Raw genomic sequence first — 12,610 nt, forward strand, 5'->3', positions numbered from 1 at the left:
CTCTCAGACAGACTGACAGCCTTGAAGGACCAGACAGGCAGGAGGAAGAGAGTGTCACAGTGGTGTGTGAGATATACTGTATGGGCACCACTCACCAAACCAGTGCGTCATCATTTCTCAATGAGCTGATGCAGCTACTATGAAGCTGCGTGACTAAAAACCGTTAGCATTGCATTGAAATAGCATTTTAGTCCAGGACTAGGCTTATTGAACTAATTTCCAAACTTTTGCTGCTAAAGGAAAAAGACATAAGGGGCCAGGTCAGGAATGAGGTCAGGAATGCTCAGAACCGGCTCTAGACAAAACACAATGGTAGACCATGGCCTACAGCTGACCCTTAGTCCATCCCTGTCATGCCTCTCCATGTCAACTGTCAACTCACATGGACTCAAAGACCTGTTGTGTTAGCCAGCTGAGGAAAAAGCAGTCAGTCAGCCAGCTTTCCTGCTGCCCAGAAGCTAGAAGGTAAAAACATCCCTAAAGCATTTAAAGTAAATACTGAGTGGATACATTTTTCATACTGGTCCCCTGTGGGAATCAAACCCACAACCATGGCATTGCAAGCACCATGCTCTACCAACTGAGCCACATGAGACAAAGCATTCTTCTTCCATCCAAATGCATGTTACTCCAGTGTCTAGTAGGGCATATTTTAATTTAACCACATCCTATCCAATAGGGTACAAAGAGAAGCATAGGAATGATGATATAGGGTCTGTGGCATGACAATGGCTTGGACCTTGGAATAGGTTCATGTCAATAATTCAGTTCGATCCCTGAGCAGAGAAAACGTTCCTGATTCCTGAAGATTCAATAATTTACCATATGTCTGTTTGAGAGGATTGCAAAATAATATTAATAACTGTATTTGTACAGCGCTTTTCAATACAAGTAACAAAGTTCTTCACATCATAAAATAAAAGTACTAACAAACAAATAAATACAAGGAGGCATTTAAAAGAAGATAGCTAATGAAAATCCTACGTTGAAGTCATACATTAAAAGGATCTTATTCAAAGAATATGGTAAACAATGGGAAAAAGAGATACCACTGTTGTGAAAGACTTCTGAGATATAACATATACTAGTATAACTACCTACCCTAACTTACCAAACCACACAATAGGGCGTGAAAATCATTGCCTTGATTTATTTGAGTATTCCATCATGTAGGATTATTTCTTTACATACTTCAAAGAAATGCTAAAGAGTAAGACAATTTCATTGAGAGTTTTACCCATTTTTTGAGCTGTAAATAAATCTATGATTTTTCCATCCTCTACTAGCACTCCCATGCCTTATTTCAGCCAGATATTCCATGATGAAACATCAGCGTCCCCTACTGCTCCTGGGGGGGGGAATGTGTTGTGTGTAAAACCTCTCCCTCGCCTTCCCTTTCACTCCTGACAGGACGGACAGCATCTGAAGAGAAGCCGAGGAGAAGAAGCCACTTTAGTCTACTGAGGTACACCCCATCTCTATCTTTAGGGGCAGAACTAGAACTTGAATCTCAATCATGTAAAGTATTTATACATTTATTTAAATCATAAATGTATTTGATGGATGGTCTCTGCTGTTGCTCTAAATGTCATAGATCCAGCACAGCACAGCAAGTACCCAAGCCACAAGAGGACGCTATTACTGTAGCCTACCATTTCAAACATGGATCTGATCGACAAAAAATATATAGGTTACTAGGGGGTAACTAGCCCCCTGGTATTCAAATTATATTTAGTGTAATTGTACCTAATGTATTGTATGAAAATGGAACAACAAAGAAAGAACAAAGAAAGTGTATGTGCAACACCATTTCCCCCCATATTTTAAGAAAAATAAAATAATAAAAATAAGACAACTGGACTTAGCAGTTGGGCTCCCGAGTAGCATCACTACAGACCTGGTTAAATTCCAGGCTGTATCACAACCGGTTGTGATTTGGAGTCCCATAGGGTGGTGCACAGTTGGCCCAGCGTCTTCCGGATTACTGGCTTGGCTGGGGTAGGCTGTCATTGTAAATAAGAATTTGTTCTTAACTGACTTGCCTAGCTAAATAAAGGTTACATTAGAAAAAAAATCTAATATAAGTATTACTTACAAAAGGGTTAGTAAACAGATTAAATACATTTTTAACACACTTGTGTGAAACCCTATGTCATAATCTTCTACAGGGTAACAGGTACCCCCAGGGGTACTTAAAAAACAACATTTCATGAAATACCTAAAACAGTGTAAACTGTAGCCATTTCTTTCCCTTTAAAAGTTTATTCGCTTCAGCATGACCTTCATCCAAATGTTTTTTCAAACATTGCTAGTTACCCCCTTATACATTATGTAAAAGTGCTGGCATCTTACTACTAATCACTCATTCTCTATTCGCAAGTGTGCTAAATATGTACACTACCCTGGGACAGACACTCCACCTTGTAATTCAACACTGACAGATGTGACGGCAATGTTAAACCTAGCGATCCCTATCCTATCCTCCTGTATGGTCAGTGTGATGGCATTCACCTCTGGTCTAGTCTGGAGAATTACCAAAATGAAAAGATAGATGCTGTCCACTATTTCATGGCAGTTTGAAGCTCTCTGGACAATCTCAACAATGGGTTTAGAGTATGAGAGGTAGCAATCACATTCAACATCACCTGATGTCCAACTACGATGCAAGACCACGATGCAGACAACGTCGAATTAACAACAGTTTATTAATCCAACAGGGGCAGGCAAAAGGCAGGTCCAGGGCAGGCAGGGGTCAGTAATCCAGATAGGTGGGGGAAAGGTACAGGATGGCAGGCTCAGGTTCAGGGCAGGCAAAATTGTCAACACCGGAAATACTAGAAAATTGGAACAAATCAAGAGACAGGAACAAAGGGAAAACCATTGGTAGGCTTGACAAAACAAAACGAACTGGTAACTGACAAACAGACAACACAGGTATAAATACACAGGGGATAATAGGGAAGACGGGCGACACCTTGAAGGGGGTGGAGACAATCACAAAGACAGGTGAACCAGATCAGGGTGTGACAGTCCAGGTGACTTTACTAAGCAAATATTTAATTGTAACATTTAAAGTGTTGGTCCCATATTTCATGAGCTTAAATAATAGATCCCAGGAATGTTCCATACACACAAAAATCTATTTCTCTCAAATTTTGTAAAAACAAATTTGTCTACATCCTTTTCAGTTAACATTTCTGATTTGCAAAGATAATCCATCCACCTAAAAAGTTTGGCATATCAGAAAGCTGGTAAAACAGCATAATCATTACACAGGTGCACCTTGTGCTGGGGACAATACAAGGCCACTCTAAAATGTGCAGTTTTGTCACACAATGCCACAGATGTCTCAAGTTTTGAGGGAGAGTGCAATTGGCATGATGACTGCAGGAATCTCCAACAGCGCTGTTGCCATGTAATTGAATGTTAATTTCTCTATCATATGCCACCTCTAACGTTGTTTTAGAGGATTTGTACGTCCAAGCGGCCTCACAACCACAGACCACGTGTAACCACCTCAGTCCAAAACCTCCACATCCAGCTTCTTCACCTGCAGGGTCGTCTGAAACCATGTACCCGGATAGCTGATAAAACAGTGGGTTTGCACAACCAAAGCATTTCTTCACAAACAGTCAGAAACCATCTCAGGGAAGCTCATCTGCTTGCTCGTCGTCACCAGGGTCTTGACCTGACTGCAGTTCAGCATTGTATCCAACTTCAGTGGGCAAATGCTCACCTTCGATGGCCACTGGCATACTGGAGAAGTGTGCTCTTCACGGAGTAATCCCAGTTTGAGCTGTACCGGGTAGCTGCAAGCGGTTTGCTGATGTCAATATTTTGAACAGAGTGCCCCGTTATGGTATGAGCAGGCACAAGATATGGACAAAGAACACAATTTAATTTTTTCGATGGCAATTTGAGTGCACAGAGAAACCATGACGAGATCCTGAGTCCCATTATCGTGCCATTCATCTGCCGCCATCACCTTATGTTTCAGCATGATCATTTTTATTTTTATTTCACTTTTATTTAACCAGGTAGGCAGGTTGAGAACAAGTTCTCATTTACAACTGCGACCTGGCCAAGATAAAGCAAAGCAGTGCAACACAAACAACAACACAGAGTTACACATGGAATAAACAAGTGTACAGTCAATAACACAATATAAAAAAGAAAGTTGATATACAGTGTGTGCAAATGGCGTGAGGTGGTGAAGCAATAAATAGGCCACAGTAACGAAGTAATTACAATTTAGCAGATTAACACTGGAGTCATAGATGTGCAGATGGTGATGTGCAAGTTGAAATACTGGTGTGAAAAAGAGCAGAAAAGTACATAAAAACAATATGTGGATGAGGTAGGTACATTGGGTGGGCTATTTACAGATGAGCTGTTTATTTTATTATTATTTATTTTAGTTCACCTTTATTTAACCAGCTAGGCTAGTTGAGAACAAAGTATATATACAGTGAGTGCAAATGAGGTAAGATATGGGAGTTAATGCATTAAATAGGCCATGGTGGAGAAGTAATTACAATATTGCTACGTTCGTTGATGCAAGAATTAGGCCAAGGTTCAGCGTGGTAAGCGTACATAATTTTATTAGATGAACACGAAACAAAAATAACAAACTACATCCGAACGTGAAGCTACATGCAGTGCAGAACGCAACTACACACAAACAAGCTCCCACAACTAAAGGTGGAAAAAAGGCTGCCTAAGTATGATCCCCAATCAGAGACAACGATTGGGAACCATACCCGGCCAACAATACCCGGCCAACAAAGAAATAGAAAACTAGAATGCCCACCCAAATCACACCGTGACCTAACCAAATAGAGGAATAAAAAGAATCTCTAAGGTCAGGGCGTGACAAATATAGCAATTAAACACTGGAATTGTAGATGTGCAGAAGATGAATGTGCAAGTAGAGATACTGGGGTGCAAAGGAGCAAGGTAAATAAATAAATACAGTATGGGGATGAGGTAGAAAGATGGGCTGTCTACAGATGGGATATGTAAAGGTGCAGTGATCCGTGAGCTGCTCAGACAGCTGGTGCTTAAAGCTAGTGAGGGAGATATGAGTCTCCAGCTAAAGTGATTTTTGCAGTTCGTTCCAGTCATTGGCAGCAGAGAACTGGAAGGAAAGGCGACCAAATGAGGAATGAGCTTTGGGGATGACCAGTGAGATATACCTGCTGGGGGGTGTGCTACGAGTGGGTGCTGCTATGGTGACCAGTGAGCTGAGGTAAGGCAGGGCTTTACCTAGCATAGACTTGTAGATGACCTGGAGCCAGTGGGTCTGGCGACGAATATGTAGCGAGGGCCAGCCTACTAGAGGATACAGGACGCAGTGGTGGGTGGTACAAGGGGCTTTGGTGACAAAACGGATGGCACTGTGATAGACTGCATCCAATTTGTTGAGTAGAGTGTTGGATGCTATTTTATAGATGACATCGCCGAAGTCAAGGATCGGTAGGACGGTCAGTTTTACGAGGATATGTTTGGCAGCATGAGTGAAGGATGCTTTGTTGCGGTATAGGAAGCCGATTCTAGATATATTTTTGGATTGGAGATGCTTAATGTGAGTCTGGAAGGAGAGTTTATAGGTATTTGTAGTTGTCCACAAATTCTAAGTCAGAGCTGTCCAGAGTAGTGATGCTGTACGGGCGGGCAGGTGTGGGATAATTTCAGATAAATTTAGAACGAGGCGGTCCAGATTGTCTAGCCCTACTGATTTGTAGGGGTACAGATTTTGCAGTCCTTTCAGAACATCAGCTATCTGGATTTGGGTGAAGGAGAAATGTTGGGGGCTTTGGCGGGTTGCTGTGGGGGGTGCCTGGCAGTTGACCGTGGTAGGGGTAGCCAGGTGGAAAGCATGGACAGCCGTAGAGAAATGCTTATTGAAATTCTAAATTATAGTGGATTTATCGGTGGTGACAGTGTTTCCTAGACTCAGAGCAGTGGCCAGCTGAGAGGGGGTGCTCTTATTGTCCATGGACTTTACAGTGTCCTCAAACTTTTTTGAGTTTGTGCTACAAGATGCAAACTTCTGTTTGAAAAAGCGAGCCTTAGCATTCCTCACTGCCTGTGTATATTTGATCCTAACTTCCCTGAAAAGTTACATATCACGGGGGCTATTCGATGCTAATGCAGAATGCAAAAGGATGTTTTTGTGCTCGTCAAGGGCAGACAGGTCTGGAGTGAACCAAGGACATTATATATTCCTAGTTCTACAATTTTTGAATGGGGCATGCTTATTTAAGATGGTGAGGAAGGCACTTTTAAAGAATAACCAGGCATCCTCTACTGACGGGATGAGGTCAATGTCATTCCAGGATATTCCGGCCAGGTCGATTAGTAAGGCCTGCTCGCAAAAGTGTTTTAGGGAGCGTTTGACAGTGATGAGGGGTGGTCGTTTGGTCACAGACCCATTACAGATGCAGGCAATGAGGCAGTGAACACTGAGATCTTGATTGAAAACAGCAGAGTTGTATTTGGAGGGCGAGTTAGTGTGGATGATATCTATGACGGTGCCCGTGTTTACGAATTTGGGGTTGTACCTGGTAGGTTCATTGATAATTTGTGTGAGATTGAGGGCATCAACCTTAGATTGTAGGATGGACAGGGTGTTACGCATGTCCCAGTTTAGGTCACCACTAGCACGAGCTCAGAAGATAGATGGGGGGCAATCAATTCACATATGGTGTCGAGGGCACAGCTGGGGGAAGAAGATAGTCTATAGCAAGCGGCAACAGTGAGAGACTTGTTTCTGGAAAGGTGGATTTTTAGAAGTAGAAGCTCGAATTGTTTGGGTACAGACCTGGATAGTAAGACAGAACTCTGCAGGCTATCTCTACAGTAGATTGCAACACCGTCCCTTTGGCACTTCTATCTTGGTGGAAAATGTTATAGTTAGGGATGGAGATTTCAGGTTTTTGGTGGTTTTCCTAAGCCAGGATTCAGACACGGCTAAGACATCTGTGTTGACAGAGTGTGCTAAAGCAGTAAGTAAAACAAACTTAGGGAGTAGGCTTCTAATGTTAACAGGCATGAAACCAAGGCATTTACGGTTGCAGAAGTCAACAAATGAGAGCACCTGGGGAGTGGGAGTGGAGCTAGGCACTGCAGGACCTGGATTAACCTCTACATCACCAGAGGAACAGAGGAGAGGTAGGGTAAGGTTAAGGCTAAAGGCTATACGAACTGGCCGTCTAGCACGTTCGGAACAGAGAGCAAAAGGAGCAGGTTTCTGGGAACGATAGCATAGACTAGGCATAGTGTACAGACAAAGGTAAGGTAGGATGTGAGTACATTGGCGGTAAACCTAGGCATTGATTAATGATGAGAGAGATATAGTCTCTAGAGACGTTTAAACCAGGTGATGTCATCGCATACAGTATGTAGGAGGTGGAACAACATGGTTGGTTAAGGCATGTTGAGCAGGGCTAGAGGCCCTACAGTGAAATAAGACAGTAGTCACTAACCAGGACAGTAATGGAAGGGGAGAGGGGCATGAGAGAGAGAGAGGCATGCACAGCCAAGTGAACATATGTGTCCAGTGAGTGGTTGGGCTGGCTGGGGACACGGCGATTCACACAGTTAGCAACAATGTGCACAGCCCTATGTCACAAGAATCTGTACACATTTCCTGGAAGCTGAAAATGTTGCAGTTCTTCAACGGCCTGAATAGTCACCAGACATGTCACCATTTGAGCATGTTTGGGGTGCTCTGGATCGACGTGTATGACAGCCTGTTCCAGTTCCTGCCAATATCCAGCAACTTTGCACAGCCATTGAAGAGGAATGGGACAACATTCCACAGACCTCAATCAACAGCCTGATCAACTCTATGTGAAGGAGAAGTGACGTGCTACATGAGGCCAATGTTGGTCACACCAGATACTGACTGGTTTTCTGATCCACACCCCTACCTTAAAAAAACAACAGACCAACAGAGGCATATTTCTATTTCTAAATTAGTGGCAAATGAATTTATTTCAATTGACTGATTTCCCTATATGAACTGTAACTCAGTAAAATCTTTGAAACTGTTGCATAACGCGTTTATATTTTTGTTCATTGTATAAACAGAAGAAATTAACCATATCATTCCTCTGAAACATCCCAAAGTGCAAAAAACAGTTGAATCAACATTGTTTCCAAGTCATTTCAACTAGTTAATGTGATGGCGTTGAATCAACATTGTTTCCATGTCATTTCAACTAGTTAATGTGATGGCGTTGAATCAACATTGTTTCCATGTCATTTCAACTAGTTAATGTGATGGCGTTGAATCAACATTGGAAACGGATTGGATTTTCAGAAAGTCATCATATTTTATTCACCAAACCTTTTACCTAAATCCAATGACATGGTAAATGTTTTTGTTGATTTCACGTTGAATTCACATTTGTTGACAACTCAACCAAATGTAAATCAAAACTAGATGTCAATCTGTCCCCAGTGGGATATCATTTCCCATATTCTTTTGAACAAAAAGAGAATATGAATCATATTAATTGGACTCATATCTAACAGAAATGGGCAGACTTAATGAACTTATGGACTCACCAGTCATCCCATATTACTGCATGTGAAGAGGTTCTCCAAATAACCTTCATCTTTTTAAGTTATTGCATGAAACGATTTATTCATTATGATTGCTTCCTTCCTTCGTCTCATCTCATCTCCTCTACCTTTCATCAGATATTTCACATGGGAAGACTTCTCCGTATGATATAATTGCTTCTCCTCATCAAAAAGCAATTGAGTCTAATGAAAAAAATATTACAGATATGGACAGGGAAATAGGCCGTGCATTTCAGTTATACGGTAGCAAAGCGGAGGTTGATAAGGGGAGGTTTTGATTGCCAACTCACTGAGGAGAACATTACTGTGTGTAGGCCTTGGGGTTTGTTTACCTTCTGACTAACAGAGTGAGAGGGAAGGAGTTTAGCCGCGTGTTATTCTAGGGGCCTTTGGGGCTGGTCGTCTCTGGGGGGAAAAATCTAAATGTACTGAAGGAGCTGAGTTTTTTTAACTCTCCTTTTTGTTCTTTATTTTATTGACAGACAGGTTGAAATTAGAGGCGGGAGACAGACCTGGGGGAGTACAGATAGGGATTTGGCTGGTCCAGGGTTTGAAACCCTGTCACAAGGGGCCATGTGAAGTTCAGAGTGGGCACCACTACCACTAGAACTAACTCTGATACTGAGCTCCACTCCCAAAAGATGTGAATTGTACAATGTAAAAGGACAGAAGAAAGAGAGAAAACGGCAGCAAAAAAAGTTTCTCTCTTCCCAGCAACTAAAAGAGAGTAACTTCTCTAACCCTGCTGCCTCAACACGCCAGCCCAGGTCCCTAATCCGATGACGGGGAGGCACAGCGCCCCAGGCAGGGTGTGGGGGTGTCTGAACAGGGCAAACCACTCCACTGGGGGACCCGTAAGAACGGGATGGCCTGGGTCTAGGAGGTCTAAGAGTCTTGGAGCAGGCTGATGGCAATGAGGCTCTGGAGGCCCCTTAGAACAGTAGTTCTCGTGTGTGTGTGTGTGTGTGTGTGTGTGTGTGTGTGTGTGTGTGTGTGTGTGTGTGTGTGTGTGTGTGTGTGTGTGTGTGTGTGTGTGTGTGTGTGTGTGTGTGTGTGTGTGTGTGTGTGTGTGTGTGTGTGTGTGTGTGTGTGTGCGTGCGTCTTGGCATTGACCCCTGGAGGGCCCTTCAGAACACTGGCTGTCTAATGAGGACCAAATAAAAGTAATCTCATTCTCATTACTACGCCTGATGGTTCAGCTGCACTTCTCTCTTCTCAGAGACTCAGCCTTCAGATCCTGCCTCCCCCTGTAGCACTGGGAAGGGAGGACCACCACAACCGACCAGACCGTTCATTGGATTGAACCCGTCTGTCAGATGGGCTGCGGATAGCTCCATTAGTTCCATTGTGCAGCCCAGGCAAGCTCAATCAAGCGCAGCTAAAGAATTTGAAAGAAATACAAATACTTTATATTTCTGGGCCTAGAGAGTGCTCATATCTGGCCACCACAGGCCCATAGACAGTGACAAAACAATCGACCAGTAGAAGTCTCTGGCTGGTTCAACTTAAATGTTTGAATATGAAATTATTATTGAAATGTGATTTTACCTAAAATGTGAGAATTGGGTTTTCAAGGTTAGGGCTCTGCTCAATCAGTGGCCCGCCCCTGTAAATGGACATGGGCTATAAAACTTTTCAAACACACCCTCCTCTCCTCTCCCTTCCTATATAAGCCCTTGACGACAATATAACCTCCTGTTCCGAGGATGTGAGGACGACGGTCCGATGTCAGAATGGTTCAGATAATAACTACAGAACGAAGATGTCACGTTCTGTCCATCGTTCGTATGTGTTTTCCTTGTTTTAGTGTTGGTCAGGACGTGAGCTGGGTGGGCATTCTATGTTGTGTGTCTGGTTTGTCTATTTCTATGTTTGGCCTGATATGGTTCTCAATCAGAGGCAGGTGATAGTCATTGTCTCTGATTGAACCACTGAACCATATTTAGGGTAGCCTGTTTTGTGTTGGGTTTTGTGGGTGATTGTTCCTGTCTCTGTGTTTGCACCAGATAGGACTGTTTAGGTTTTCACTTTTCTTGTTTTGTATAGTCTGTTCATGTATAGTCGTCTTTATTAAAAACGTGAATAACCACCACGCTGCATTTTGGTCCGCCTCTCTTTCACCAGAAGAAAACCCTTACAGAATCACCCACCAACCAAGGACCAAGCGGCGTGGTAAACAGAGGCAGCAGCAACAGCAGCAGCAGGAGAAGCGACAGGTGCAGCAGGAGCAACAGCAGCAGCAGCAAAGGCAGCAGCAGGAGAAGCAACAGAGGCAGCAGCAGTAGTGGGAGAGGCTGCACTATTTGGAGAAATGGACTTGGAAGGAGATCCTTGACGGAAAAGGAGCCTGGGCAGAGCCAGGAGAATATTGCTGCCCCAAAGCCGAGCTGGAGGCAGCGAAAGCAGAGAGGCGGCATTATGAGGAGCTAGCACGGCAGAGCGACTGGAAGCCCGAGAGGCACCCCCAAAAATGTATTGGGGTGTGGCACAGGGAGAGTGTGGCAGAGTCAGGAGTCAGACCTGAGCCAACTCCCCCTGTTTACCGTAAGGAGCCATGGATGGAATTGGAGCTGTCGGCGAAGCAGAGTGCTGAGTCTGAGAGTGTGGAGGATGTATTGGACAGAGTAGAAAGAAAGCTGTTGGTTTGGCATAGTATGCATGGCATACCAGTGCCAGCACCACGCATCAGGCATACAGTGCGTCCCGCCTGTCCAGCGCTGCCGGAGCCTTCCACTTCTCCAGCGCAGCCAGAGACTCCCGCCTGTCCGGCGCTGTCAGAGCTACCGCCCCTCATGCCAGAGGCGCCAGAGCCCCTCATTCCAGAGGCACCAGTGCTCCTCAGTCCAGCGCTGCCAGAGCCTTTCTCTCCAGTCAGCCCAGCGCCGTCTGAGCTACCCGTCTGTCCAGCGCCGCCAGTGCCGCCAGTATGCCCAGCGCCGTCTGAGCTACCCGTCTGCCCAGCGCCGTCTGAGCTACCAGTCTGCCCAGCGCCGCCAGTGCCGCCAGTCTACCCAGCGCAGTCTGAGCTACCCGTCTGCCCAGCGCCGTCTGAGCTACCAGTCTGTCCAGCGCCGCCAGTGCCGCCAGTCTGCCCTGTGCCGCCAGTCTGCCCAGCGCCGCCAGTGCCGCCAGTCTGCCCAGCGCCGCCAGTGCCACCAGTCAGCCAGGATCCGCCAGTCGGCCAGGATCTGCCAGAACTGCCAGTCGGCCAGGATCTGCCAGTCGGCCAGGATCTGCCAGTTAGCCAGGATCTGCCAAAACTGCCAGTCGGCCAGAATCTGCCAGTCAGCCAGGATCTGCCAGTCTGCCAGGATCTGCCAGAACTGCCAGTCGGCCAGGATCTGCTAGTCGGCCAGGATCTGCCAGTCGGCCAGGATCTGCCAGTCAGCCAGGATCCGCCAGTCTGCCAGGATCAGTTAGATCCGCCATTCAGCCAGGATCCGCCAGTGTGCCAGGATCCGCCAGTCTGCCAGGATCCGCCAGTCTGCCAGGATCCGCCAGTCTGCCAGGACCCGCCAGTCAGCCAGGATCTGCCAGAACTACCAGTCAGCCAGGATCCGCCAGTCTGCCAGGATCCGCCAGTCTGCCAGGATCCACCAGTCAGCCAGGATCCGCCAGAACTGCCAGTCGGCCAGCATCTGCCAGTCAGCCAGGATCTGCCAGTCGGCCAGGATCCGCCAGTCAGCCAGGATCCGCCAGAACTGCCAGTCGGCCAGGATCTGCCAGTCGGCCAGGATCTGCCAGTCGGCCAGGATCTACCAGTCAGCCAGATTCTGACAGTCAGCCAGGATCAGTTAGACCCGCCATTCAGCCAGGATCCACCAGTCTGCCTGGATCTGCCAGTCAGCCAGGATCTGCCGGAACCACCAGCCAGCCAGGATCTGGTAGATCCATAAACCTGCCTGAGCTTCCTCTCACTCCTGAGCTTCCTCTCACTCCTGAGCTTCCTCTCGGTCCCGAGCTTCCCCTCGGCCCGAGCTTCCCCTCAGTCCTGAGCTACCTCAGTCCAGTGGGGCCC

General features: G+C 45.7%; 1 non-coding gene across 1 annotated transcript; it reads right to left on the minus strand.

Moving 5' to 3' along the window:
* Positions 1-522: 522 nt before the first annotated feature.
* Positions 523-596, minus strand: trnaa-ugc. Its single transcript has one exon. It is a non-coding gene; the product is annotated as a tRNA-Ala (tRNA).
* Between the last annotated feature and the right edge of the window lie 12,014 nt (positions 597-12,610).

The sequence above is a fragment of the Oncorhynchus gorbuscha genome, linkage group LG24 (genome assembly GCF_021184085.1).
Source record: "Oncorhynchus gorbuscha isolate QuinsamMale2020 ecotype Even-year linkage group LG24, OgorEven_v1.0, whole genome shotgun sequence".
Lineage (NCBI taxonomy): Eukaryota > Metazoa > Chordata > Actinopteri > Salmoniformes > Salmonidae > Oncorhynchus > Oncorhynchus gorbuscha.